Here is a 27,244-nt window from a genome sequence, read left to right as displayed (position 1 = left end):
TCGGTGGGAAAGGCAGAAGAGCGGGTTTTTCCAAAAGAATGTGGTCTATGGTTTATGGAAGGTAGGTCATAAATCAGCTGACCCTGGACAGTTGTCAGAAAATTCAGCTCAGCAGCCAGCTTCATGGCCATTGTATCCCCAAGTCTGTGGCAGATGTCGTGCATAAGCTAATCCTACTTCCAATTCCATTTTCCTTGATGCTTCCCACTGGAGAGGCTGTACAGCTAAATCCTTGCTTTCCCAGCCCCTCTGGCAGCTAGAGGGGCTTGTGATCTAGTTTTGGCTAATAAGAAGTAAAATCGACAGAGTGATCTGAAAAAACTCTTCTACTTTTGATTAAGAGGAACAAACAGTCTAGTGTAGCTCTTTGCTCTTTCTTGTGTCATCATATTCAACATGGCTATAGCTACAGCAGCAATCTTGTGACCATGAAGGAAAAGCTGAGAGAACTGCATGTCCTTGTTAAGCCAGTGACCTAATGCAACTGACAACTTGGAATTTTTGTCATGCAAGAAACAAATAACCTCTGTGTGTTTAAGCTACTAAAGTTTTAGGCTTCTGGGACTTGTACCCAGATCTATTCCTATCTGATACAGACACCTAGTAGGCAATCAAGAAATAGTTATTGAAGTCACAACTGATGTGATCACCTGAGTTGAATCTTAACAGATTTGGGTGTTCTGGGGGTGTTCTAGTCAGAGGAAACTGAAATAAGATGTATAAAAGCTTGGAGCAGGAAGCCATGAGGAGCTCAAAAAGAAACCACTGACAAATATTCCCCTATTGCTGATGTTTGAGGCAGGCAGTGGTTGGGTATAAGTCCCTGCATTTGCAGCATTTGGCTACAAGTCCCAGCATCCTAACTTCAGTGACTTCAACAGATAGAGGGTGTCTTTTCTTGTATGACAAAAAGTCTGAAAGTAGGCAGCTGCATTGGATCTGGAGAATCAGACAACGGAGGCCAGATTACAATAGTTTCCTTAGGTACAATGAGAGTTCCAGGTTTCAGCGACTGAGAACTCTCCATGTTACCCTCTGCTGCTGCAGAATTACAGTCAGAGCCACCATGAATTTTTCCTGTCAGTCACTATATTAGGTACCATTGCTGCTTAACAAATTAACCCAAAATTTAGCAGTTTAAAATAATACACATTTATTATCTCATAGTTTATATGGGTTGGGAATATGTCTATACATTGCTTAAGGGGTTCTTCTGGTTTAGAGTCTCTCACAAGGCTGCAGTCAAGATGTTCACAGGCCTGCGGTCTCATCTGAAGACTTTATTGGGGAAAGGCCCACTTCCATGCACACTAATGTGCTATGGGCATTATTTAATTCCTCATGGGCTTTTGGCACGAAAAGTCTCCTTTAAGTTCTTTGCCCAGGGTCTCCCCATGAGGCAACTTATAGCAGGACAGCTGACTTCATCAGAGTGAGCAAACAAGAAAGCAAAAGGGAAGCCAGAGACTTTTTGTAAACTCTATGGGTTGAAATCCCACTATTTTCTTGTATTCTGTTTAGTAGAAGCAAGTTATTAGGCCCAGCCTACACTCAAGGGGAGGGACTGCAGGAGAGTACTAGGAGGTGAGGCTCACTGGGAGCCTTCTCCTCTCTACCCTCCTCCCTTGTCATGGGCAATAGCTGCAGCGCCCATTTCATTATTGACATGATCATCGCCACAGCCACAGTAATTTATTAAATGCTTCTTTTATACTAGACTTCTCATACATAGCTCATTTATCTTCACAACAACCCTGTAAGAGGATATCATATTATCTTCATCTTGCATATGAGGAAACTGCAGCTCAGAGAGGGACTGTGATTTGCTTTCCTTTACCTACCCTGGCCCTTAAATCCCCAGATGGAGAAGACTGTAAGGTGGACAGGACCCTCAAAATGATTCAGCCCTAGATAAAGGACAATAGGCAAAATCAGAAAAGAGCTGTAGATTAGATACTCATCCTGTAACAATCTTAATTTCCTGATTTGAATCACTGCTCTTTAGTTATATAAGAAAATACCTCTGTTTTTAGAAAACGCATACTGAAGTACTTAGAGATAAAAAGGTATTATGTCTACAACTTACCCTTAAACAACTTAGGAAAAATAATTATAGGTAAAAACGTGTGTGTGTGTGTGTGTGTGTGTGTGTGTGTGTTGTGTAGAGAGATAGGATGAGTGATAAACCAAATGTGGTAAGATGTTAACATTTGGGAATTTGGGTAAAAGATATATAGAAATTCTTGGCTCAAATTTTGCAACTCTACTTGCAAATCTGAAAGTATTTTTAAATAAGGTGTTTTTTTCTTTTGTTTTGTTTTGTTTTTTAAGTAACAGTATACTCTGGGACCTAGTCTCACTTGGACTATCAGAGATGACATATGGGGGTCTTACATGCCTCCTTTTGATTTTAGAGTAACGCATCAGAGCCCAGGGAGTGTATAGAGCTTATAAGAAGAACATGGTCTCTGCAGCAGGCTGTCTGCATTCCAGTTTGTAGCTTCTAAGGTCCCTGAGCTGGCTAGGTGACCACTCAGGATTGTAGAAAGGACTTGGGGAGGTAAGGGGATTATTGTGACATATTATTGAGCACAGGTCCTGGTCCATGTTAAAGCCTCCGTAAATGTTGTTACTGTTATTACTGCCCCCCCCAGTCACCTTATAAATGAGAAGTAATAGCCTCTGAATAGTTTAGGGACATTGATCTGGACAGTTGTCTGGTGCCAGCTCTCTAAGCTCTCAGTTTTTGTCCCCATGAAGGCAGGGTGGCCACTTCCATGGGTGCGATGTGACTGAGAAGATGAAGAGCCTAATCCCAGTGGTGCTCCTGGCCTGTGGCTCCTTCAACCCCATCACCAACATACATCTGCATTTGTTTGAATGTAGATGGCCAGAGACCATCTACATCAGACAGGTCAGTTAGGGGGGCCAGGCCCAATGGACAAACTGATGGCTTGGGCCTCATGTGGTTTTGCCGACTGTTGTCATCACCACCATTATTAAAACTGCTCAGTATGGGAATTCACAACATAACTGGTAGCATACATTCCCCATCATATTCAGAGAGTTAACCCCTTAGCTCTGTGATATGTGGACAAGTCCTATCCATGGCCATAAAGTCGACATCTTCTCAGGCTCCACCATCCCCTGCCATTTTTTGTCCACAAAGGCTAAAAAGACAATGGGCACTTTCTAGAAACTGTGTTTCTGGGCATTCTTCCTGATGCTCCCAGGAAGTATTTACCTGCTTCCTGCACAGCCGGATGAAGAGGTAGCTTGTGCCTTGATACTCTTGTGCATATGCATGAGAGCTCTTGCTACTCTTCAGTGGGTAAGCAAACATGCTATAATGGGAATTTTTACATTTTATCCTTTGAATAGATCTTAGACAATCACAAATTAACAATCTTGCATATAGGGCATTTCCAATACTGATGGCAGGGCCTTGCCAGAAATATTTCATCATCTGGGAATATTTAATCTAGAAATGTTCCATCTCTGACTTTCCATTTCATTATTCAGAGAGGAAAATGGCATTTGGAATCTGCATAATTAATTCTAAAAAGAATGGAAATAATTTATATGTTGATGTCAGATATATAGGGAGATATTCATATTTCTTATGAATACCTTAAGTATTCATATATTTATTTTGTACTTTTGTATTAAAAGTTGCCTTTAAGGGCATTGTTTTTTTAACCAGAATCAATTTTTAATGTAGAAAAAAAGTATGTCAGTAACATGCAAATAATTTCTTCAAAGAAATTATGTACAAGTGTTAGTTTATTTTAAAGGGAATGTCTTTTTATCAAAAAAATGAAAGCAGGGATGCCTGGGTGGCTCAGTCAGTTAAACATCTGACTCTTGATTTAGGTTGAGGTCATGTTTTCATGGGTTTTGGGATCAAGCCCCACATAGGGCTCTACCCCTAGTGGGGAGTCTTCTTTAGGAGACTCTCCCTCTGTTTCTCCCTTCATTTGTGCACATGCTCTTTCAAATAAATAAATCTTTAAAAAGGTGAAAGTGGGTATCTATCTTCAGTAAATATATAGCTCTTACAAAGGAATAAAAAATCCAAACAGTCGAGTGAACATTAGTAGCAGTACACCAAAGGAGAAATATAAGTGACCAATAAATTTGGGGAAAGATGCTCAGTGTCGCTGATAATCAGTTAAAATACAAATAAAAAACATGGTCAACACTACAAGGTTATAAGCACCATGATGGCAGCTGCTGTGGCTGTTTGAACATCCCAGAATTGCCACCATCCATCACCAGGCTTGTAGTCAGTGCTCAATAAAAATCTGTTACAGCAGCAAAGAGCTTTAGCCTGTGCTATTGGCAAAATTAAGGACTGACAAAATTTAGTGGTGGCAGCATAGAGAGGGAAACAATCATTTATTGGTAGTGATAGGATAAGTGAAACATTTTTGGATGGTAAGTTGGTATTCTGTGGCAAAAAAATTAAAGTCTGTACTCATACCCATAATGGGGAGAAAAATCAATTGAAACTGAAACAGAACTAATACAGGTGTTAGAATTAGCAGATGGCATTACAACAGTTACTATATTTATATACCTTATTCTCAGGAGAGACAAGGAAAATATAAAAAGAGCTGAAGTACTAAGTGATTAAAACTACAAGATGTGGGATGAAAAAATACACCAGAAAGGATTAACAGATTGGATATTGTAGAAGAAAAGGTTAGTGAACTTTAAGATAGAACAATAGAATTGATCTAAAATGAAACACAGAGGGGAAAAATTGGAATTCCAAGAAGAAAGAGTATAAATGAGATGTTTGGGTAACTTAAAAGAATCTTGATATACTTGTAATCCTAGAAGGAAAAAAAAAAAAAAAACAGAGGGAGAACAGGAAAAATATTTGAAAAAAAATTAATAATAATAAATGAAAATTTTCCAAATTTGATGAAAACAGATTCTCTCAAGTAGCTCAACAAATTCCAGATGCAAGACATGTGAAGAAAACAACACTAAGGTATATGATACTAAAATTTCTCACAAACTAACAATAAATCTTAGAAGCAGCCACAGAACAAAAATAAATAGGATAGCAGATTTCCCATTATTGAATTCAGCAAAAAGGGAATTTAGTGGAACAAGATCTTTAAAGTACTGAAAGAACAAAAAACTGTCAAACTAGGATTTATCTTACTGATAAAAAATATGTCTTACTGAAACAAATAATATATATCTTATAGAAACAAAGGCAATTTTTTTCAACTATACAAAAGCTGAAAGATTTCACCATCAGATTTCCATTACTGAAATGCTAAAATCCTTCAGACAGAGGGAAATGATACCAAATGGAAATATAGATCTACACAATAGGAATACAAGCACTGATAACCACATGGCGATTATGTAAGATTTTTACTTATTACTTAAACTTCTTTAAAAGATAACTGACTGTTCAAACAAAAATTACAGCAATATATTGTGGGGTTTATAACATATGTAGAAGTAAAATATATGACAAGTATATAAGACATAAAACATATAACAATATCATAAACATGGGGATGGGAAAAGTGAAAGACGTCTAATGTAAGATTCTTATACATGAAATCATATAGTGTCACATAAAGGTATATTGTGCCATAGACAGATAGATACGTAGATATATATAAACTAAACCCTAATACAAGCACTTAAAAAATGTATAGATAGGGGCGCCTGGGTGGCTTAGTGGGTTAAAGCCGCTGCCTTTGGCTCAGGTCATGATCCCAGGTTCCTGGGATCGAGCCCCACATCAGGCTCTCTGCTTGGTGGGGAGCCTGCTTCTCTTCCTCTCTCCCTCTGCCTGCCTCTGCCTACTTGTGATCTCTGTCTGTCAAATGAATAAATAAAATCTTTAACAAAAAAAATGTATAGCTAATAAGCCTACAAAGGAGATAAAATAAAATCAGAATATATTCAATTAATTTAAAGGAAGAAAGGAAAGGAGGAAAGAGGACTGAAGTATAGATGGGGCAAATAGAAAGCATATAAGAAAATGACAGACTTAAATCTAACCATATCAGTAATCACAAAATATAAGTTGACCCTTGAACAGCATATATTTGAACTGTACAGGTCCACTTATTAAAAAAAAATGACTACAGTACAATTCTGTAAATGTATTTTCTCTTCCTTATGATTTTCTTCACATCTTCTTTTCTCTAGCTTGCTTTGTTATAAGAACATGGTATATAAAATATACAACATATGTCTTAACGAACTTTTTGTCATCAGTAAGGACATGGTATATAATACATAGAACATATGTCTTAACGAACTTTTTGTTATCAGTAAGATGTCTGGTCAGTAGTAGGCTATTAGTTCAGTTGGGGGTAATTCAAACATTAACTATGGATATTCAGTTGCATGGGGGACTGGTGCCCGGAAGGGTCATTTGTAGTCTAACAACTCCTGCTAAAGGGCAGACACCATCAAATTGGACAAAATAAGCAACACCCAACTACAACTATATGATGTCTACAAGAAACAGTTAAATATAAAGACACAAATAGGTTAGAAGTAAAAAAATGGAAAACTACTCCATGCTGACACTAGTTAAAAGAAAGCTGAAAAGGCTATAGTAATATCATAGAAAAGAGATTTCAGATGAAAGAGGGGATAAATAGGCCAATTTTTTAAGAAGTAATAATCATAAACCTTTCATTTTATGTAATAATATAGAACTGCAAGAAAAATAGATAAATCTGCAATCAAAGTCAGATATTTCAATTCTCACCAACTGAAAGAATAAGTACATGAAGACACATGAAAAAATGTTCATCATCACTAGCCATCAGGGAGATTCAAATTAAAATCACATTGAGATACCACCTGACACCAGTTAGACTGGCCAAAATTAGCAAGACAGGAAACAACGTGTGTTGGAGAGGATGTGGAGAAAGGGGAACCCTCTTACACTGTTGGTGGGAATGTGAGTGAGTGCAGCCACTTTGGACAACAGTGTGGAGATTCCTGAAGAAATTAAGAATAGAGCTTCCCTATGACCCTACAATTGCCCTGCTAGGTATTTACTCCAAAGATACAGATGTAGTGAAAAGAAGGGCCATCTGTACCCCAATGTTTACTGCAGCAATGGCTATGGTCGTCAAACTGTGGAAAGAACCAAGATGCCCTTCAACGGATGAATGGATAAGGAAGATGTGGTCCATATACACAATGGAGTATTATGCCTCCATCAGAAAGGACGAATACCCAACTTTTGTAGCAACATGGACGGGACTGGAAGAAATTATGCTGAGCGAAATAAGTCAAGCAGAGAGAGTCAAGTATCATATGGTCTCACTTATTTGTGGAGCATAACAAATAACATGGAGGACATGGGGAGATGGAGAGGAGGGGGAGTTGAGGGAAACTGGAAGGGGAGATGAACCATGAGAGAATTTGGACTCTGAAAAACAACCAGAGGGTTTTGAAGGGGCGGGGGGGTGAGAGGTTGAGGAACCAGGTGGTTGGTAATAGGGAGGGCACGTACTGCATGGAGCACTGGGTGTGATGCCAAAACAATGAACACTATTATGTTGTAAATAAACAAATAAAAAAATTAAATTAAAAAACAAGATATACATATAGCCAGAAAGTACATGAAATGATGTTCAATATCATTAATCATGAAAGGAATGCAAGTCAATAACACTATGAGATGTCACTTCATACCCACTAGAATGGTTTAAATCAAAAAGTCAGATAACTGAAATAAATGAAACAAGATGGGATTGGGAGGGAGACAAACCATAAATGACTCTTAATCTCACAAAACAAACTGGGGGTTGCTGGGGGGAGGTGGGATTGGGAGAGGGGGAGGGGGCTATGGACATTGGGGAGGGTAAGTGCTATCGTGAGTGCTGTGAAGTGTGTAATCCTGGCGATTCACAGACCTGTACCCCTGGGGATAAAAATACATTATATGTTTATTAAAAAAAAAATTTGGAAGGGGAGGCGAACCATAAGAGACTATGGACTCTGAAAAACAACCTGAGGGTTTTGAAGGGTCAGGGGTGGGAGGTTGGGGGAACAGGTGGTGGGTAATGGGGAGGGCACGTTTTGCATGGAGCACTGGGTGTTGTGCAAAAAGAATGAATACTGTTACGCTGAAAAAATAAATAAAATGGGAAAAAAAAAGTCAGATAACAACAAGTGTTAGCAAAGACTGGAGAAATGAAATCTTCCTACACTGCTGATGATAATGTAAAGTGGTGCAGCCATTTTGGAACACAGTCTGGCAGTTCCTCAAATTGTTAAACATAGCTTTACCATATAATCCAATAATTCTACTCTTAGGTATATTTTCAAGAGTAATGAAACATGTTCACATAGTAACTTGCACATAAATATATATAGCAGCACTATTTATAATAGCCAAAATGTGGAAATAACACAAATATTCAGCAATGGATAAGTAAAATGTGATATCTCTAAAGGAATAGTATCCAGTCATAAAAAATGAAGTACTGAGGGGCACCTGGGTGGCTCAGTCAGTTAAGCATCTGACTTCAGCTCAGATCATGATTTCAGGATCCTAAGATGCAGCCTCATATCAGGCTCTGTGCTCAGCAGGGAGTCTGCTTGTCCCTCTGCCCCTCCCCTCTCATGCTCTCTCTCTCTCTCTCTCAAATAAATAAATAAAATCTTTTAAAAATGAAGTACTGATACATGCTCTAATGAACTCCAAAAACATAATGGTAGGGCACCTCGGTGTCTCAGTGGGTTAAGCCTCTGCCTTCGGCTCAGGTCATGATCTTAGGATCATGGGATTTAGTCCTGCATTGGGCTCTCTGCTAGCAGAGAGGCTGCTTCCCCCTAACCCTGCCCCTGCCTGCCTCTCTGCCTCCTTGTGATTTCCCTCTGTCAAATAAATAAATAAAATCCTTTTTTTTCCCCATAAGTTACTTCTAAGAGTTTTTTTATTTTTATTTTTTTATAAACATATGGTGTATTTTTATCCCCAGGGGTACAGGTCTGTGAATTGCCAGGTTTACTCACTTCACAGCACTCACCATAGCATGTACCCTCCCCAATGTCCATAACCCCACCCCCCTCCCCCTCCCCCCTCCCCCCCTCCCCCATTAAACCTCAGTTTGTTTTGTGAGATTAAGAATTACTTATGTTTTGTCTCCCTCCCGATCCCATCTTGTTTCATTTATTCTTTTGCTACCCCCCAAACCCCCCATGTTGCATCTCCACTTCCTCATATCAGGGAGATCATATGATAGTTGTCTTTCTCCGATTGACTTAATAAATAAAATCTTGTAAAAAAATAATGGTAGGTGAAAGAAGCCAATTACAAAAGATAACACACTCTATGATTCCATTTATATGAAAGTCCAGAACAGGGAAATCTACAGAGACAGAAAGTAGATTAGTAGTTTCTTAGGGTTGAGGGTTGGGGAGGACATAGGATTGATAGCTAAAAGGTATGGTGTTTCTTTTTTTAGTGATTAAAATGTTTGAAAAATAAAGTAATGGTTGTATATATCTGTGAATATACCAAAAGTATTGAATTGCATACTTTAAGTGGATGAATTTGGTATGTATTGTATGATATGTGAATTAAATCTCAATAAAACTTTTTTTTTGAAGTGCAAAAAAAAAAAGTTAGGGGAGGGCCAGGTATTATGGGACAGATCAGATGTGTCATAACAATAAATGAGATAGACACCGACAACCTATATAAGGAACAGGTTCAACTCCTGGCAGAGATGTGTATCCTTGCTGATGAAAATGACCATACAGCTGGGGCTGAGACCAAAAAGAATTGTCACCTAAATGAAAAGATTATTGAATTGAGCTTTTAGGATTTCCTTATACAACACTGAAAATGAGTCCACGCTACAACAGAGATCAGAGGCTCAGACGCTAAAATTACCTTTCTAGGTTGTTTTACCAATACTTCTTGTAGTCCACCATTAAGTAATAGAGGAAAGCTAGAAGAAAATGATGCTGGCTGGAGTAAGAAGAGCAGCACAGAGACATTTAAAATCTGAACTATGAATTCCCATGAAAGAGGTTCCTCCAGAAGAATTAATTATCTAACACAAATTCACAGCAAGGCTCAGTCAGGTTGTATCTGGGAAGAACATGAAATTGATTCATTTTGCTTGTGAGGAGAAATGTATTTTTCATTCCAGAGCCCAATGAGATTAAGAGCTATTAGTTATGTGTCAAAGGAAGAGATAAAAGAACTTCTGGTAAAGACAGCCAGCGGTGAATTTAGCATAACTCCATGGTTTCAAATTACTGTGGAGCTTTTCCTCTTTAAGTGGCGGGAGAACTTAAATAATTTGACTTAAGCTCATTTTGTTGACCATGAGAAAATACATAGAATGTGAATGTGGAGATGAGCAGTTAATAAAATACTGAAAAATTTCTCTGCTTAGTAAAGTTAACATGATTTTTAAAAATTTGGTTCCTCAGCAACCCCCAGTTTGTTTTGTGAGATTAAGAGTCATTTATGGTTTGTCTCCCTCCCAATCCCATCTTGTTTCATTTGTGGGATTGGGAGAGGGGGAGCGGGCTATGGACATTGGGGAGGGGAGGCGAACCATAAGAGACTATGGACTCTGAAAAACAACCTGAGGGTTTTGAAGGGTCAGGGGTGGGAGGTTGGGGGAACAGGTGGTGGGTAATGGGGAGGGCACGTTTTGCATGGAGCACTGGGTGTTGTGCAAAAAGAATGAATACTGTTACGCTGAAAAAATAAATAAAATGGAAAAAAAATTTGGTTCCTTAGGAACTCTCATTTGAAACATTGATACTTTACAACAACTATTTGTGTGGAAAACATAACCAACTTCTTAATTTTATATCACACACCAAATATGTGTGCATTGCTACTTGTAAAAGACATTTATGAGAGGTTATTGTAAAAAAGAGAGAGGGAGAGAGAGATTAATTTAATTTAGCCTAAGCACATGGTCCTAACAAACTCGAACAGATAAGTGAAACTCTTCATTTTTTATACATTGTGATAAACACTGTTAGTGCACAATGAAGCAGTTTGCTCTTTGCCAAATGATGTATAAGTCATTAAATTTTTATCATACTCTAAAAAAAATGTGAGGGATAAATTAAGACATACCCAGATAAACAAAAGCTGTGAAAGAGTTTGTTACCACTAGACCTACCTTGCAAGAAATGGTCAGAGAGTTTTGTAAGGTAAAATTAAAGGGAACTAGACAGTAACTTGAATCTGTATGGAGAAAAGAAGATCTCAGCAGAGCTAAATACATGGGACATTATAAAATCTAGTATTATTGTAACAGTAGTTTGTAATTTTACTTTTTGTTTCCTACACATTTTAAGAGATTGTAAATTTGAAGAAAAAAATGTCATAGTATTATTGTAACTGGCTTGTAATTCCAAGTCTCGTTTTCTACATAATTTAAGAGACTAGTGGATTTAAAAGAATTATAAGGAGTGCCTGGGTGGCTCAGTCACTAATGCATCTGTCTTTGGCTCAAGTCATGATCCAGGTGTCCTGGGATCAGGACTTCAGTTGGGTTCCCTCTGAAACAGGGAGTCTCCTTCTCCCTCTGCCCCTGCCACTGCTCATGTGGTCTCTCTCTCTCCCAAATAAATACATAAAATCTTTAAAAAAAAGAATTATAAGTTTATGTTTTTGACCACACAGTTTATGAAGGAATTTAATTGTTCCACTAGAGGAAGAGGAACTAAACACAAAAGAAGACAATAAAGAACGAAATAAGGAAGGGGGGAGCTATAAGACATATAGAAAACAAATAACACTACTTAGAAATTCCTTCTTGTCAGGAATTACCTTACCTGTAAATGGGTTAAACTCTCCAGTCAAACAGGGATAGGCAGTTGAAAACAAGACAAAACAAAGCTAAACAACAACAAAACCAGCAATAACAAACAAACATGATCCAACTATATGCTATGTACAAGAGACACGTCAGATCCATAGAGAAAAAGAGATTGAAAATGAAAGGTTGGGAAACGATATTCTGTGCAAATAATAACCAAAAGTTAGCAAGGGTGGTATACCAATATCAGACAAAACAGACTTTAAAACAAAAAGAGTTAAAAGAGAAAAAGTTGGTCTTTATATAGTAATAAAGACAATAGTCCAATAGGAAAATGTAACAATTGAATATATTTATGTACTCAAATACATAAAGCAGCTATTAACAAACTTGAAGGAAGAAACTAATCGTAACACAATAATAGTGGGGGACTTTAACACCCCACTTATATCAATGGATAGATCATTCAAACAGAAAATCAACAATAAAGCAGTGTCTGTGAATGACACTTTGAACCAGATGGATCTAACAAATATATTTAGAAAATTCCATCCTAGAACAGTGGACTTAATACACATTCTTTTCAAGTGCACATGGAACATTCTCTAAAGCAGATCCATATTAGGTCACAAAACAAGTCTCAACAAATTCAAAAAAGATTGAAAGCATGTCATGCATCTTTTCTGAATAGAACACTGTGAAATCAGAAATCAACCACAAGGAAAAATCTGGAAAGAACACAAATACATAGGGGTTGAATAACCTGCTACTACACAATTAATGGGTCAACCAAGAAATCAGAAGAAATCAATAAATACACGAAGAAAAATGAAAATGAAAACACAGGGGCACCTGGTTGGTTCACTCAGTTAAGCATCTGCCTGTGGCTTGGGTCATGATCCCAGGGTCCTGAGACTGATCCCCACATCAGTCTCCCTGCTTGGTGTATAGACTGTTTTTCCTTCTGCCTGTGGCTCTCCCTGCTTGTGTGGACATACACTGTCTCTCTCTCTCTCTCTGTCAAATAAATAAATAAAATATTAAAAAAAGAAAGAAAAGAAAATGAAAACACAGTGGTCCAATATCTTGGAATGCAACAAAAGCTATCTGACAGAGAAGATTACAGCAATACAGGCCTACCTAAAAAAGTAATAAATATATCAAACAAGAAGCAATAAAAACACCAAACAACCTAACCTTATAACTTCAGCATCTAGAAGAAGAACAACAACAAGACAAATTACCCAAAATCAGTAGAAGAAAAGAAACATTATAGATTAGAATAGAAATAAGTAAAATAGAAACTAAAAAACAAAACAAGAAAACAATACACTACAACAGATCAAGGAAACCAAGATAAACCTCCAGCCAGACTAAAAAAAAGGGGGGGGGGACTCGAACAAAATTAGAAATGAAAGAGGAGAAATAACATTATCACAGATATAACAAAGATGTGTGTCTCTTGTAAGAAAGAGAATATTATGAAAAATTACATGCCAACAAATTGGACAACTTAGAAGAAATGGATAAATTTCTAGATACATAAACTCCCAAAACTGAATCAGGAAGAATTAGAAAATTGGCACAGACTAATTAACTAGCAAAGAAATTGAATCAGTAATCAAAAAACTCCAACAAAGTTCAGGACCAGATGGCTTCACAGGTGAATTCCACCAAACATTTAAAGAAAAGTTAATATCTCTTCTTCTCAAACTGTTCCAAAAAACTGAAGAGGAAGGGATGCTTCCAGATTCATTCTATGAGGCTGGCATTACCCTTATCCCAAAACCAGGTAAATATATTATCAGAAAAGGAAATAATGATTCAATATTTCAGGCTTGTAATTCTGCATAAGTGGAAAAATCCTCCACAGGGTATTGACAAGCCAGATTCAATAATGCATTAAAAATCATTCAGAAATGATGAATACCCAACTTTTGTATCAACATGGATGGGACTGGAGGAGATTATGCTGAGTGAAATAAGTCAAGCAGGGTCAATTATCAGATGGTTTTTCTTATTTGTGGAGCATAAAAGAATAACAGGGAGGACATGGGGAGATGGAGAGGAGAAGGGAGTTGAGGGAAATTAGAGGGGGAGATGAACTCTGAGAGACTGTGTCCTCTGAAAAACAATCTGAGGGTTCTGGGGGAGAGATTGGGTGAGTCTGGTGGTGGGTATTATGGAGGGCACATATTGCATGGAGCACTGAGTGTGGTGCATGAATCCTGGAACACTGGAAAGAAGTTAAAAGCAATAAATAAAAATTTAAAAAATAAAAATAAATAAATAAAATAAAAATAAAAATTAAAAAAAAAAATCATTCACAGTGCTTAAGCATAGTTTATTCCTGGGATGCAAAACTAGTTCAGCATTCACAAATTAACCAGTGTGATAAATCACATCAACAAGAGAAAGGATAAAAACCGTATTTCATTGGATTCAGAAAAAAAAATCACAATATCTATTAATGATAAAAGACCTCATCAAGGGGATTTAGAGGGAACGTACCTCAGCATAATAAAGGCATAAGTGAACACCCCACAGTTAACATCATACTTAATGTTGAAAAACTGAGAGCTTTTCCCCTAGGATCAAGAACAAGACAGGAATGTACACTGTCACCACTTTTATTCGGCATAGTACTGTAAGTCCTAGCCACAGCAATGAGGCAACAAAAAGAAATAAAAAACATCCTAAGTGGTAAGGAAGAAGTAGAACTTTTACTATTGACAGATGAGATGATACTATATATAGAAAACCTTAAAGACTCCTCCAAAAAACTACTAGAACTGATCAATAAATTCAGTAAGTTTGCAGGATACAAAATCAATATATAGAAATCCGTTGTATTTCTATGCATTTCTATGCCAATAATGAAGCAGCGGAAAGAGATATTAAGAAAACAGTCCTATTTCCATTTGCAACAAATATAATAAAATACCTAGGAATAAACTTAACCAAGGAGATGAAAAATGTGTACTCTGAAAACTATAAAACATGGATAAAAAAATTGAAGATGACACAAAAGATATTCCATGCTCAGGGTTGGGGAAAAAATAATGTTAACATGTCTATATTACTCAAAGAAATCTGCACATTTAATGAAATCCCTATCAAAAATCCAACAGCAGTTTTTCACAGAACTAGAACAATCCTAAAATTTGTGTGAAACCACAAAAGATCCTCAATAGCCAAAGCAATCTTGAAAAAGGAAAAACGAGGTTACCAAATCCCAGATTTCAAGACATACTGCAAAGCTATAGTGATCAAAATGGTATGGTACTGGCTGTGTCTATTTTTGTGCCAGTACCATACCAAAAGGTCAAAGAAACAGTTTAGATATATCCCAAGAAATAAATCCACAATTATATGGCCAATTAATCTTTAACAGAGGAGGCAAAAATATACAATGGGAAAAAGTCTTTCCAACAAATGTTGGAAGAACTGGACAGCTACATGCAAAAGAATGAAACAAGACCACTTTCTTATACTATACACAAAAACAAATTCAAATTGGATTAAAGACCTAAATGTGAGACCTGAAACCATAAAAATCCTAGACAAAAGCACAGAGAGTAATTTCTCTGACATTGGCCATAGCAACATTTCTCTAATACATGTCTCTTACAGCAAGGTACTAGAAGTTATAGCCAGAGCAATGAGGCAAGAAAAAGAAACAAAACACATCCAAATTGAAAAGGATAAAGTAAAATTATCTGTTTGCAAATGATATGATCTCCTATATAGGAAACCCTAAAAATGACACACACATACACACAAAACTATTAATGAATTCCGCAACATAGCAGGATGCAAAGTCAACACACAAAATTCAGTCACATCTCTATAGTAACAATGAATAATCCGAAAGGTAAATTAGAAAAACAATTCCATTTATAATAGCATCAAAAAGACTAAAATACTTTGGAATTGCCTTAAATAAGGACGTGAAAAACTTGCACAAAACAAGTGAAAACTGCAAAATAATTACTGAAAGAAATTTTGACTAAATAGAAACACATCCCACGTTCATGTATTGTGAAAGAGTTATTGTTACAAATATCCTGGGTTAAAGTTTTTAAATTACTGTTAAGGGGCACCAGGGTGGCTCAGTGGGTTAAGCTGCTGCCTTCATCTCAGGTCATGATCCCAGAGTCCTGGGATCGAGTCCCACATCGGGCTCTCTGCTCAGCGGGGAGCCTGCTTCTCCCCCTCTCCCTCTCTCTGCCTGCCTCTCTGCCTCCTTGTGATCTCTGTCTGTCAAATAAATAAATAAATAATCTTAAAAAAATAAATTACTGTTAAAATGTCAATGCTATGCAAAGAAAGCTGCAGATTCAGTGCAATTCCTACCACAATCCTACTGGCATGTTTTGGAAAAATAGAAAAACCTATCCTAAAAGTCTTTTGAAATCTCAAGAAACCAAATAACCAAAAAAGCCTTTAAGAACAAAACTGGAAGGCTGATTTCAAACTTAACTACAATAGTGCAATAGTCAAAGCAGTGTGGTCCTGGCATACAGACCATACATGTATGAAATAAAGAGTCCAGAAACAAACCCAAATAGGATCAGATGATTTTTGACAACAGTGCCAAGATCATGCAATGGTGAAAGGACAGTCATTTCAATGAATGGTACTAGGAAAACTAGACATCCACAGCAAAATAATGAAGTTGGATCCTTGCCTAACAGCAAATACAAAAATTAACTCAAAATGGATCAAAGACCTAAGTATAAGAGAAAGAATAAAACTCTTAGAAGAAAACATAGGATAAAAGCTTCAAAGCAAGGATTTGGCAGTGATTTCTTGGAGATGACAACAAAGGTACATATAATCAAGGGAAAAATAGACCAGTTGGGCTTTGTGAACATTGGCAAAGAGTGTGCATCAAAAGACACTGTTGACAAAATAAAAATGCAACCCATCGAATGGGAGAAAATATTTGCAAAGTATGTACCTAATAACAAACAAACAAACAAAAAACACAAAACAAAACAGAGAACAACAAATGTGAAGAGATTGGAACACTTTTGCACTGTTGATGGCAATGTAAAATGGTATATCCATTGTGGAAAACAGTATGGCACTTCCTCGCAAAGTTAAAGTAGAATTTGCATATGATCCAGAAATTCCACTTTTGGCTATTAGCCCAAAATAATTGAAAGCACGGTCTCAAAGAAATGTTTGTACACCCTTGCTCATAGCAGGAGTATTCACAATAGCTTAACTGTGGAAGCAACCCAAGTGTCCACTGTGGATGACTAGATAAGCAAAATGTGGTACAGACATACAATGGACTATTATTTGGCCCTCAAAAGAAAGGGCATTCTGTAATTTGCTATAACATGGATGAATCCTGAGGACATTACATGCTAAGTGAAATAAGACAGTCAGAAAAAGACAAATACTGTATGATTACATTTATATAAGATACTTAAGAGTAGTTAGATTCATAGAGATAGAAAGTAGAAGGTGGTTGCCAGAGGTTGGAGGACAGGAAAATGAGGAAATATTATTTAATGGATATAGAGTTTCAGTTTTACAAGATGAAAAGAGCTACAGAATAGGATGGTGCTGAAGACTGAACAACATAATGAATTTTTTAATACTACTGAACTGTTAAAAATAGTTGAGATGGCAAATTTTGTTATGTATATTTTACCACAATTAAAAATAAAACTGTTATAAAAAGGATCAAAATTGAAAAAAAATTAAAAAAACTGTCCTTCACCATACCTACATAAATTAATAAATTAATAATCCATTTATCAATTGTGCCAAACATTTAAGGACAAAATAATAACAGTGTCTTCCAGAAAATCAAAGGAGAGATTGTTTCACAACTCCCGTCTGTGAGGCTACCACTACCCCAATATCAAAACCAAGTAAAGATATTATATGAAAAGGAAGGTATGTGTTAGTATCCCTTATGAACATAGATCAAAACTCTAAACAAAATATTTCCAAAAAATCTAGCAATACATATACTGGATAATATATCAGTACCAAACCCATCTCTTGGTTGTCCCAAAGATATGCACTTAGTTTAACACTCAAAAATCAGTTAATGTAATTCAACACATTAACTAAAAAGGAAAAATATATATATATTATTATCTCAGAAAAGACGATTGTCAAAAGCCAACATCCATTCCTGATATTAAAAGAAAGAAAGAAAATGTAAAGCAGCATATTAGGAATGGAAAGGAATTTCCTAACCTCAATTTTAAAAAAGTGTCGGTGAAAAACCTACAGTGAACATCTTAGTGGTAAAAGGCTAAATGTTTCATTACTCTTTAGAACAGGAGTGAGACAAGGATCTCCATTCTTGCCACTTCTATTCAACATTGTGCTGGAGTCTGTAACCAAAGCAGTATGGCAGGAAATAGAAATAAGAGAAATTAAAGGCCATGCAGAAGAGAAAGGATAGGCTTTGCCAAAAACAGTACTGAAATAACTGTATATCCATAATAAGCAAAAAAAGGAGGGGGCACTTCAATCCATAACTCAAACCCCAAAAACTAACGTAAAATGTATCATAAACTTTCATATAAAGCCTTAAATTATAAAATTTCTAGAAGAAAACATAGAAGAAAATCTTGTGATCTTAGGTTAAGAATTCTCAGATAAGACACCACAAAAAGCATAATCCAGAATGGAAAAGAAAATGGAAAAATTAAACTTCATTAAAACTAAAAGCTTCTGTTCCCAAAAAAACCCATACAGGAATGAAAATATAAGCCATGGGCTGCCAGAAAAGATTTGCAAAGCCTATACTTGATAAAAGTATTGTGACCTCAATGTATAAAGACCTCTTAAGTCAGTAATTTTAAAAACACAATTAAAAAACAAGGGCAAAATATTCGAATAGACTCTTCACCAAAGAAGATATAGGGATGGCAAATAAGCACATGGAAAGATGCTCAATTAAATAAAGGAAGTGTAGATTAAGACCACAGTGAGGTAACCAGGGAACTCATATTAGAATGGCTGAACTTGAAAAGACCAACCTAGAACTATGGTCAAATACATGGAGCAATTGGAAGTATCAGACACTACTGGTAGGAATGTGCCTATTCAACGGTTTGTGAAAGCAGCTTGACAATTTCTTACAAGTTAAATGTTTACCTACCATACGATTCAGCTGTTCCATTGCTAGGTATTTACCCAAAATAAATTAAAGCATACACTCATGCAAAGACTCATGCACAATTGTTCAGAGCTGTTTTAGTTATGATAGCTCCAAACTACAGACAATCCAGGCTCCCATCAACTTGTGAATAAAGAGATGGTGGTTTATGCACACAGTGGAATAGTACTCAGCAACAAAAAGGAATGAACTCAAACCACAGATTAATCTAACAATAATTCTGCTGAGTGAAGAAGCCAGACCTAAAAAGAGGACATACTTTATGTATACAGTTTATAAAATTCTAAAAGTTACAAGCTAATCTATGGTGACAGCAAATTAGTCTTTGGGGTTAGGGTACTGGCATGGGGTGGGAAGGAAAGATTACAAAATGGCACAAGGAAACAATGGGTGACTGATGCTATGTTCATTATCTTGATTGTGGTGTTGGTTTCATGGGTGTATACGTGTCAAACCTTACTAAATTATACCATTTAAATATGTTTGGTTTATTGTATGTTAATTATACCTCAATTACCAAACAACAAATTCCACAAGGTTGCTTCAGTTATATATAAAATGTGATAAATTCTGTAGGACATAACCTATTTCTTTAACAAATGAACAGTGAGAAAGAAAGAAGAATTGGAAACTGTATAAATCAAGAGATTGAAAACACACATAAAACAATACCATGGATGGACCTTATTTGAATCCTGATTCAAATCAACTATAAAATGATATTCTTGCCAGAGTAGGAAAGTAGGAAGACCAACTGACTGGATAGTAGATGTATTAAAGAAGTTACTAATTCAGCAGTAATGGCTGTTGTGTTAAAATAAAAAGTGTCCTTATCTCTTAGAAAGAAAGTATATACTCTTGGTCTAGCAATTCCACTTCACAAAATTTATCCTAAAGCAAGTATGTGAGGGGAAAAAAGAACATTACTATTTGGGAGAAAGAAGAAATTTATTTCCGTATAAGTTGTAGTACCTTGTGTAGAAAAAATTCTTTTCAGGATATATACCCTGGACTTGATATAAACATCTGTTTGACTTTTAGCCACTATGTAGCTTGTCCTCCAATCCTGACTCATCAGAAATGCCTGGGCCTCATGTCATTGTCTTTGCTGTGAGCTTTGTCAGGATAGAATATGTGGTCTGCCTTGTAGAGTGTGCAATTCACAAACAACTAACCACACCTGTACTGTTTGGAGGATATATGAATTGTGTGATGTAGTTGAAGATGTTCTTTTTGCTGCAGGGGAAGGCTGTGGGATGGCCTTGCAAGGTGTCAGATTGTTTCTGATCACCAAAAGTAATGGTAACCATGGAATGCATGGATAATCAATCACCCATACATCATATATTTATTGTACATATGATTTCCATCGTTTGCGGTATTAGTAGTTGGAAGGCCCTTGGTCATGAATGACCTCAAGCACTTTCTTGCTTTATTCTCAGTCATTCTTCTATTCAAAGTACTTGGTAATTTTTGGAAGTCTAGAACAGATTCCCTGCTCGTGTCTTTGAATGTTAGACATTGGGTTGACACCTTTCAACATCGCATGGGTATTTACTGCATCTTCCCCTGGCCAGGCACTGTTTCTGGAAATAGAGTTCATTAAATTGTATTCCCTGTCCAACAGGAAGGCATGAGTACCATAGGTCACCTGAGGAATTCTACCTCTGTGAGATTTGACTGCCTGCCTCCCTTGGACAACGAGAGGTGCATGGTTGCAGGCAACTCTGGTACTATGTACAAAGGAGGGGCATTTCCCACCTGACAGTTGGGGGAAGCTTCTTGGGGAGGTGACACCAAGACTTGAGGAATGTGAGATGCTTAGCCAGGCATGGTTTAGGGGGTATGATAGTTAGAGAAAGCAGCATGGGTAAACAGAGTTGGAAGACCATCATGTTCCAGCATATGGGAGGGAGATGAGGCTGATAAAGTTGGGAGGGCCCAGATCATGGAGAAGGGAACTTTACTGCCACCATGAGAGCTATGTGGTGTGAATTTCCTTCTCCATTTGGTCAGGCATCATCTCCTCCTCCCCATAGCCCCAGTCACCGGCAGCAGCCTCCAAAGGTCAGCAGATCTATGCACCAAGCCATAACCTAACCACCCTTCATCTCTCCAGGGACAAATATTTAAGTAGTGCCTGTTCTGCCAACCAGAATCAGCTCACAATTAAAGCTGGATGAGAATCTGGCCCCACTGCTGACTTTGTTTTTTCAGGAAGAAAAGTGAATCTTCCTTCTGTTAGGGTATTTTCCCTATGATATCTCACAATTGTAATTTGATCCCATGTGCATATAAATTGAATTAAAACAGCTAAAGCATTTGTTGAGTACCTTTACAGAGAAATGAACAGTGTCTCCTAGTTTGCCGCAGGAAGTCGTTCCCTTTCACAAGCATCGCTTCTCCAAGCTGCAACTGTTCTTCCTTTGTTTCCTTCTTACTGTTTTTCCCAAACAACAAAAGCTTACAAGCCAACAGAGGCCAGTATATCAAAATTTTGATGACCTCTGCTCCTGTGGTAACACCTCCAACACTGAAAAACTTATACATGAGATGAAACTTAGCTCTGTAGATTTTCATTGTTAATATGGCAGTCATACAAACTCAGAGGAGAAAATATTAAAGCAGCTATTATTTTCCACATTCCTTCACTTGTGTGAGGCCATCCAAATGGTTCAGCCCAACATATGACTAGTGAACAGCACCATACATACTTATAGCTTTCATTCAATATATTAAGAATCCAAGCCTGTATTTCTTTTGAGTTGTTGGATGTATTCCCAATTGTACATTGCTGTTTTCCCAACATGTAGTTACAAACTTACTAATGAAAATTGAATTAAATTTAAATCCTGTTTTCTATTACATAGAGTGTTTATTTCTAGGCAGTATGATTTGGTAGTTGGCCTGTATTTCAGTAACAGTCACTTGTATATCTTCTTTTTTTTTTTTTCAAATCAAAGTTTCTTCGAGGTTAATTAACACTTACTCATTTAGCAACGTTCACCTGTCTTATGTATTTAACAAATGTGTATCTTCCTTACTACTTGCTAGGTAGAAAGTGCATTACATGAACTCATTTAACCTTCATTACAAACTTATAAGGCTGGTACTGTTATTCCCCTTGTTTTATAGATGAGGAAGCTGAGGCTCAGGGAGATTGAATCACTTGCCCAAGGTCACACAGCCAGTAAGGAATAGAGCCAGTCAGACCTCCAGTCTGGGTCCATAACCACCACATCATGCCATCTCATTCATTCCACATGTTTCTTTTTTTTTAAAAGATTTTATTTATTTATTTGACAGAGAGAGAGAGATCACAAGTTAGCCAGAGAGGCAGGCTGAGAGAGATGGGGAAGCAGGCTCCCTGCTGAGCAGAGAGCCTGATATGGGGCTCGATCCCAGAACCCTGGGATCATGGCCTGAGCCGAAGGCAGAGGCTTTAACCCACTGAGCCACCCAGGTGCCCTGCCACATGTTTCTTCTTGAGCCCTGCTTGTGCTGGGAGCTGTGCTAGATGCATGGACCACATGGGAGCAGACTGGTTCCTGTGTTCCTTGGTGACACCTTGGTACACCTTGGTCATCAGACATCTGTGAGCAAGAACACAGTAGATGTTGGCCAGAGTGGTTTACAAGCAAAGCAGATACATTTATTTCTATAATTCTAAAAGCTGGAAGTGTGAGATAGGGGTGCCAGCAGGGTCAGGTTCTGGTAAGACCCGTTTCCAGGTTGCAGACTGCTGACCTCTCATTGTATGGGTACAGGGTGTACAGCAAAGAGAGAAAGCAGGCTCTCCTGTGACTGTTAGAAGAGCACTCTTCCCATTCCTGAGAGCTCCACCTGTGATCTTACCTAACCCCAGTCATCACTCAAAGGCTCCGCCTCCTAATACCATCACAGCAGGAGTTCTGGTCTCCACACTTGAACTGGAGAGAGGGAGGAGTTACAAGCATTTAGTCCCTAACAGGGAAGCAGACATTAATCAAATCCCACAGATAAGAAATTACTCAGAGGAGTGAGGAGAATCTCTGATGATCTGAGTGAACAGTGAGGCAACTCAACATAGTCAGAATCCAGGGAGAGTGTTTCTTGGAATGGGAGAGCTGAGCTATAGAAGAATAACAAGACATTTTTATGTCAAGAGTGAGGTTGGCCAGGGATCAGAGGATGTGGGGCATTCATGGCATAGGAAAGTTGCACATGCAAAGGCCCTGAGGTGGAAGAGAACATGATTACCAAGAACTGAAAATGTTGTGATGACTGTGAAGCAGGGAGCAAAGGGTAATGTTGTGGGAGATGAGACAAGAGAGAGAAAGAGAAGAGGCAAACCATGAGGGCCATGCTGGTCATTGTTAAGGAATGTGTTTTTCATCTTAAGTGCTGTGAGATGATCTGCCTTTCCCTTACCTCCCTTACCTTCCTCCAACACATGTACCAAAGAGGGGATGGAGGGAAGACAGTTCAGTGGCACCTGAAACAATACTTTTGATAAAAGGGTGACATGGAAGGCCATGTAGAGCTGTTGAGAGATGTGGAAGGTAGCTGGAAGGTAAAGCTGACCTTATCTGATGGGGAAAGTATGCCAGTCCCTGAGGAGGAGAGAGTCCTGGATGTGGGCCAGACATGGGCAAGGAACAAGTTCAACTTCAGACACACTGGGAGGAGAGACAGCTAAACATCTGTGGGAAGGTGGTGGTTAGAGAAGACAGGTGTAGAGATGGGGATTCACCAATCCCTTGTAGATAAAACAGGCAGGTGTTATAGGGGTAACTGAGTTCCAGGAGTGGGGGAGAGTTAAAAAGGGAGAGAAACCCTGAGGGGCTGCAGCATTTTGCAAACCCACCAAGGAGGATGATGGCTTACAATCGAGTCTAAGGAGGCTGAGAAGTGGGAGGGAACCAGAATGTTCTCCGTCCCAGAAGACAGGGGTGAAGAGGGGTCACCACACTTCATGCTAAGAGGTCTTATTGTTTGGAAAGTGCAAAATCACATTTGTGGGTTTTTGCAGCATGGGGCGCCTTCTCTGTGAGAATGCTTTTACTGCAACAGTAGCATTGACAGCTGGATTGGAGAGAATGAGAGAAGAGAACTGGAGATGATAGTGGACATGGTCTGCAGGATTGGCCTGCTCTAGGTGAGGCAGGGTTTAAATGTACAAAAGCAAGGGGAAAGATCAAGCAGACTAGCAGCAATGGGGGAGCATATGCGCCCTGTCTGAAGAGGGCAGTAGCCATACCTTCTGAATTCATAGGGGGAGCTGCAAATAGAAAGGTTCATGTGTAAAAGATTATTAACTGCTGTGTTGTTTGTGATTACAAAATAGGGAAAACTAAGTATTCAAGTGTAAGTGAATACTAAACTCTAATAAATAGGTTTCTTTTTCCCAGATTATTGGGCTATCAATTCTGAAACTACTTTTTTTTATATCAGTACTAAGTGATAAATAAATATCTTGTGGATAATCAAAGTCAGGCTTCTCACTGTTGCAAGAGAAAGGAGTTACAAATGTAGACAGATGGAACGTGGAATTACCCCAGTGATGGGACATGGGAATTGAAGGTATCAGTGTGAGGAGTTCACGGAGAGAAAAGATAGTTGGAAAGGCTGACAGACGTTTCTGTCAGTGTGTATGCAGACACACATACATTTTATTTTATCCCTGTCTGCTGAGAGGGTGTAGAAATAATAATATCCCAAGAGCAATAGTACAACTTAGCATCCTAATCTGGGTTTCTAAACAAGATCCTTTCTGCCAAAAGACTTTTTGGGAAAAAATGGTTGATTCTGGGCCAGGGCAGGGAAAGTATAAGCTGAATTGAGTAGCTTAAGGGACCAAAAAAACAAAACAAAACAAAACAAAACAAACAAACAAACAAACAAAAAACACTCACATAATGGGAACATAGCAGAAGCACATAGGAACCAGCTTGAAGGAGTTACCACTGATAAAATCTAGGACAATTTGAGCATAAAAATAAATAAGTAAGGGGCGCCTGGGTGGCTCAGTGGGTTAAAGCCTCTGCCTTCGGCTCAGGTCATGATCCCAGGATCCTGGGATCAAGCCCCGCATCAGGCTCTCTGCTCAGCGGGGAGCTTGTTTCCTCCTCTCTCTCTGCCTGCCTCTCTGCCTAGTTGTGATTTCTCTCTGTCAAATAAATAAAATATTTAAAAATAAATAAATAAATAAAGAATTATCACTCATTGAATAAAGTAGCAGTCCATTAATCTAAATTGATATAAATCAACTAAGTTAGTTAAATGAACAGACAGATAAAGGAAGAAATGAAAAAGCTCTTTCTTGGTACTAAGATGGAGTGGAAGTAGGAGGAGGCACCATTTCAACCTGTACCCTAAAGTGAGCTGATTACCTACCAAAGAACTCCAACCACCCATGAAATCAGCCTGAGATCAGAATTATACACATCTGGATCTCTACAGGAGCAGAAGACACCAGTGGCAGGTAAAGCAGACTGGGAACATCCGACTGATATTGGAAGATAAACAAAAGGGGGAGGGAGCCACCAGAGGTGACCTATCGGAAAGTAACACCCCAACACGAGAGTGCTCTGCTTCTGGGGACCAGCATTAACTTGGAGTCTGGTTGAAAGCACTCAAAAAACAAAGAGCAAAGGATCGCGGGGGGGTAATAGTGGGAACCTGGGCTGTTAGGGTCAGGGACCTAAGTCCCTGGACCCGGGACAGCCTCCCCTGGCACGGAACCAGAGAGAGTGCGGTGGAGAAATCAGGTCTCTGTCCCTGAGCAGCCAGTGCACCTGAACACCAGCGCGCAGGAGAACGAGTGGGGTCAGGCTCCCGAGAGAGGCTGGGAGCCTGGCCAGATGGCAATCCTGAAACGCGCGCGTCCCACACCCTCCCTTGGGAAAGGTGCTCATAGGCGCTAGCCTGGAGCTCTGGCAGCCAGAAAAACCAGACATTCCCAGCCCAGGACAGCGGGAAAATCTCAGTGCGCGATCTCTGCTCCGAACCTCTCTGGCGGTCTGGAGCTGCCTAGACAGCCACCGCTGCCCTGGTTTTGGGTACAACGAGGAGCTCCTGCATCCCCAGGGACAGTGACTCAGAACCAACTCTGCCAGCAGCTTTTGCAAAACAGTCTGAGGCTTCTCTCTGAGAGGGAGGTTGGGGTGCTGTTTGCTCTCCTCTAAACCTCCAAAAACCATCAAAAGCTGTCAAGGGGAGAGAAAGCAGATGAAAGAACATAAAAACCCCCAGAGAACAAAAGGCTGAAAAAAAACAGTTTCCTGAAAAAAAAAGAGCTCACCCCGTTGAGGGGAGCAGGAGGACCTAACTCAGGGAACATCATTGTCTGAAAACCCACGTGGCAGGCCCCTCCCCCAGAAAACCAACCAGGAAGGAAGAAAAAAAAAAAAAGACTACAAGAGAACAATCACCACTACTTCATAAATACAACTTTTATTTTTAACTCTTTACCAATATTCTGGTTCTTTTTAAATTTTTTAACCTATTTTTTATACTTTTTATAATTTTTTAACCTATTTACCATCACACTGAGATGTCCAGTACATCAAATTCTTTAATAACCTTCTAACCTGAACTTTTTGATACATATACCCGTGTTTTTCTTTTGTTTTTCTATTTTTTTAATTCTTTTTAATTTTAACTTAGTTTAGTCTAGTTTATTCTTTTTTAATTTTTATTTTCTACTATACATATAGAGTTAAACTTCAGGGTAATCCCCTTTCCCCAATCAATGCTACCCCTATAGGCAAACCAGTTTCTAATCCCCCTGTAACTTAGGAAAGTTGAGTCCCTTAACAAAAACGTCAAGATACCTTCAGGAAGAATCAAAATAAACTTCCTCACCCACACTGAGAATCTATAACCATTCTCCCAATTTTTCCTTCTGTCAGTGTTTCTGTGAATTTGTGTTTGTCCTAATAATATATAAACCTTATACTTGGGGTTCTTTCTGATGAGGTTCTTCCCTTTTTTTTTGCTTATATATGCATATTTTTTTCTCTTGTCATATGCTTTTATAAGTCTTTTTGTTTGTCTGTTTTTGTTTGTATACTCCACAAATCTTACCTTGTGGCCCATTTGGGCTGAGCCTTCTCTTTTATCTTCCCTTTTTTTCCTATCTCTCTCTCTCTTTTTTTTCCTTTTTTTTCCTTTTTTCCCTCTTTTCTTTCCCCTTTTTTTTTCTTTCTTCTTCTCTATTTCTTTTTCTTTTCTTTTTTCTCTCATTTGGGTGGGGAATCCTGATTGCACAGAAGCGTTCCAGGGTGAACATTGACTGCACCAC

At 38.2% G+C, this 27,244-nt stretch overlaps 2 pseudogenes; both read left to right on the top strand.

Moving 5' to 3' along the window:
- The first annotated feature begins 2,800 nt into the window (after positions 1–2,800).
- LOC123939044 overlaps positions 2,801–27,244 on the top strand; it is a 70,737-nt pseudogene continuing 46,293 nt past the window's right edge.
- On the top strand, positions 9,654–10,367 carry LOC123939046 (annotated as a pseudogene).

This window comes from Meles meles, chromosome 3 (genome assembly GCF_922984935.1).
Source record: "Meles meles chromosome 3, mMelMel3.1 paternal haplotype, whole genome shotgun sequence".
Lineage (NCBI taxonomy): Eukaryota > Metazoa > Chordata > Mammalia > Carnivora > Mustelidae > Meles > Meles meles.
Note: the sequence above shows the minus strand (reverse complement) of the source record. Positions and strands in the feature narration are given on the sequence as shown.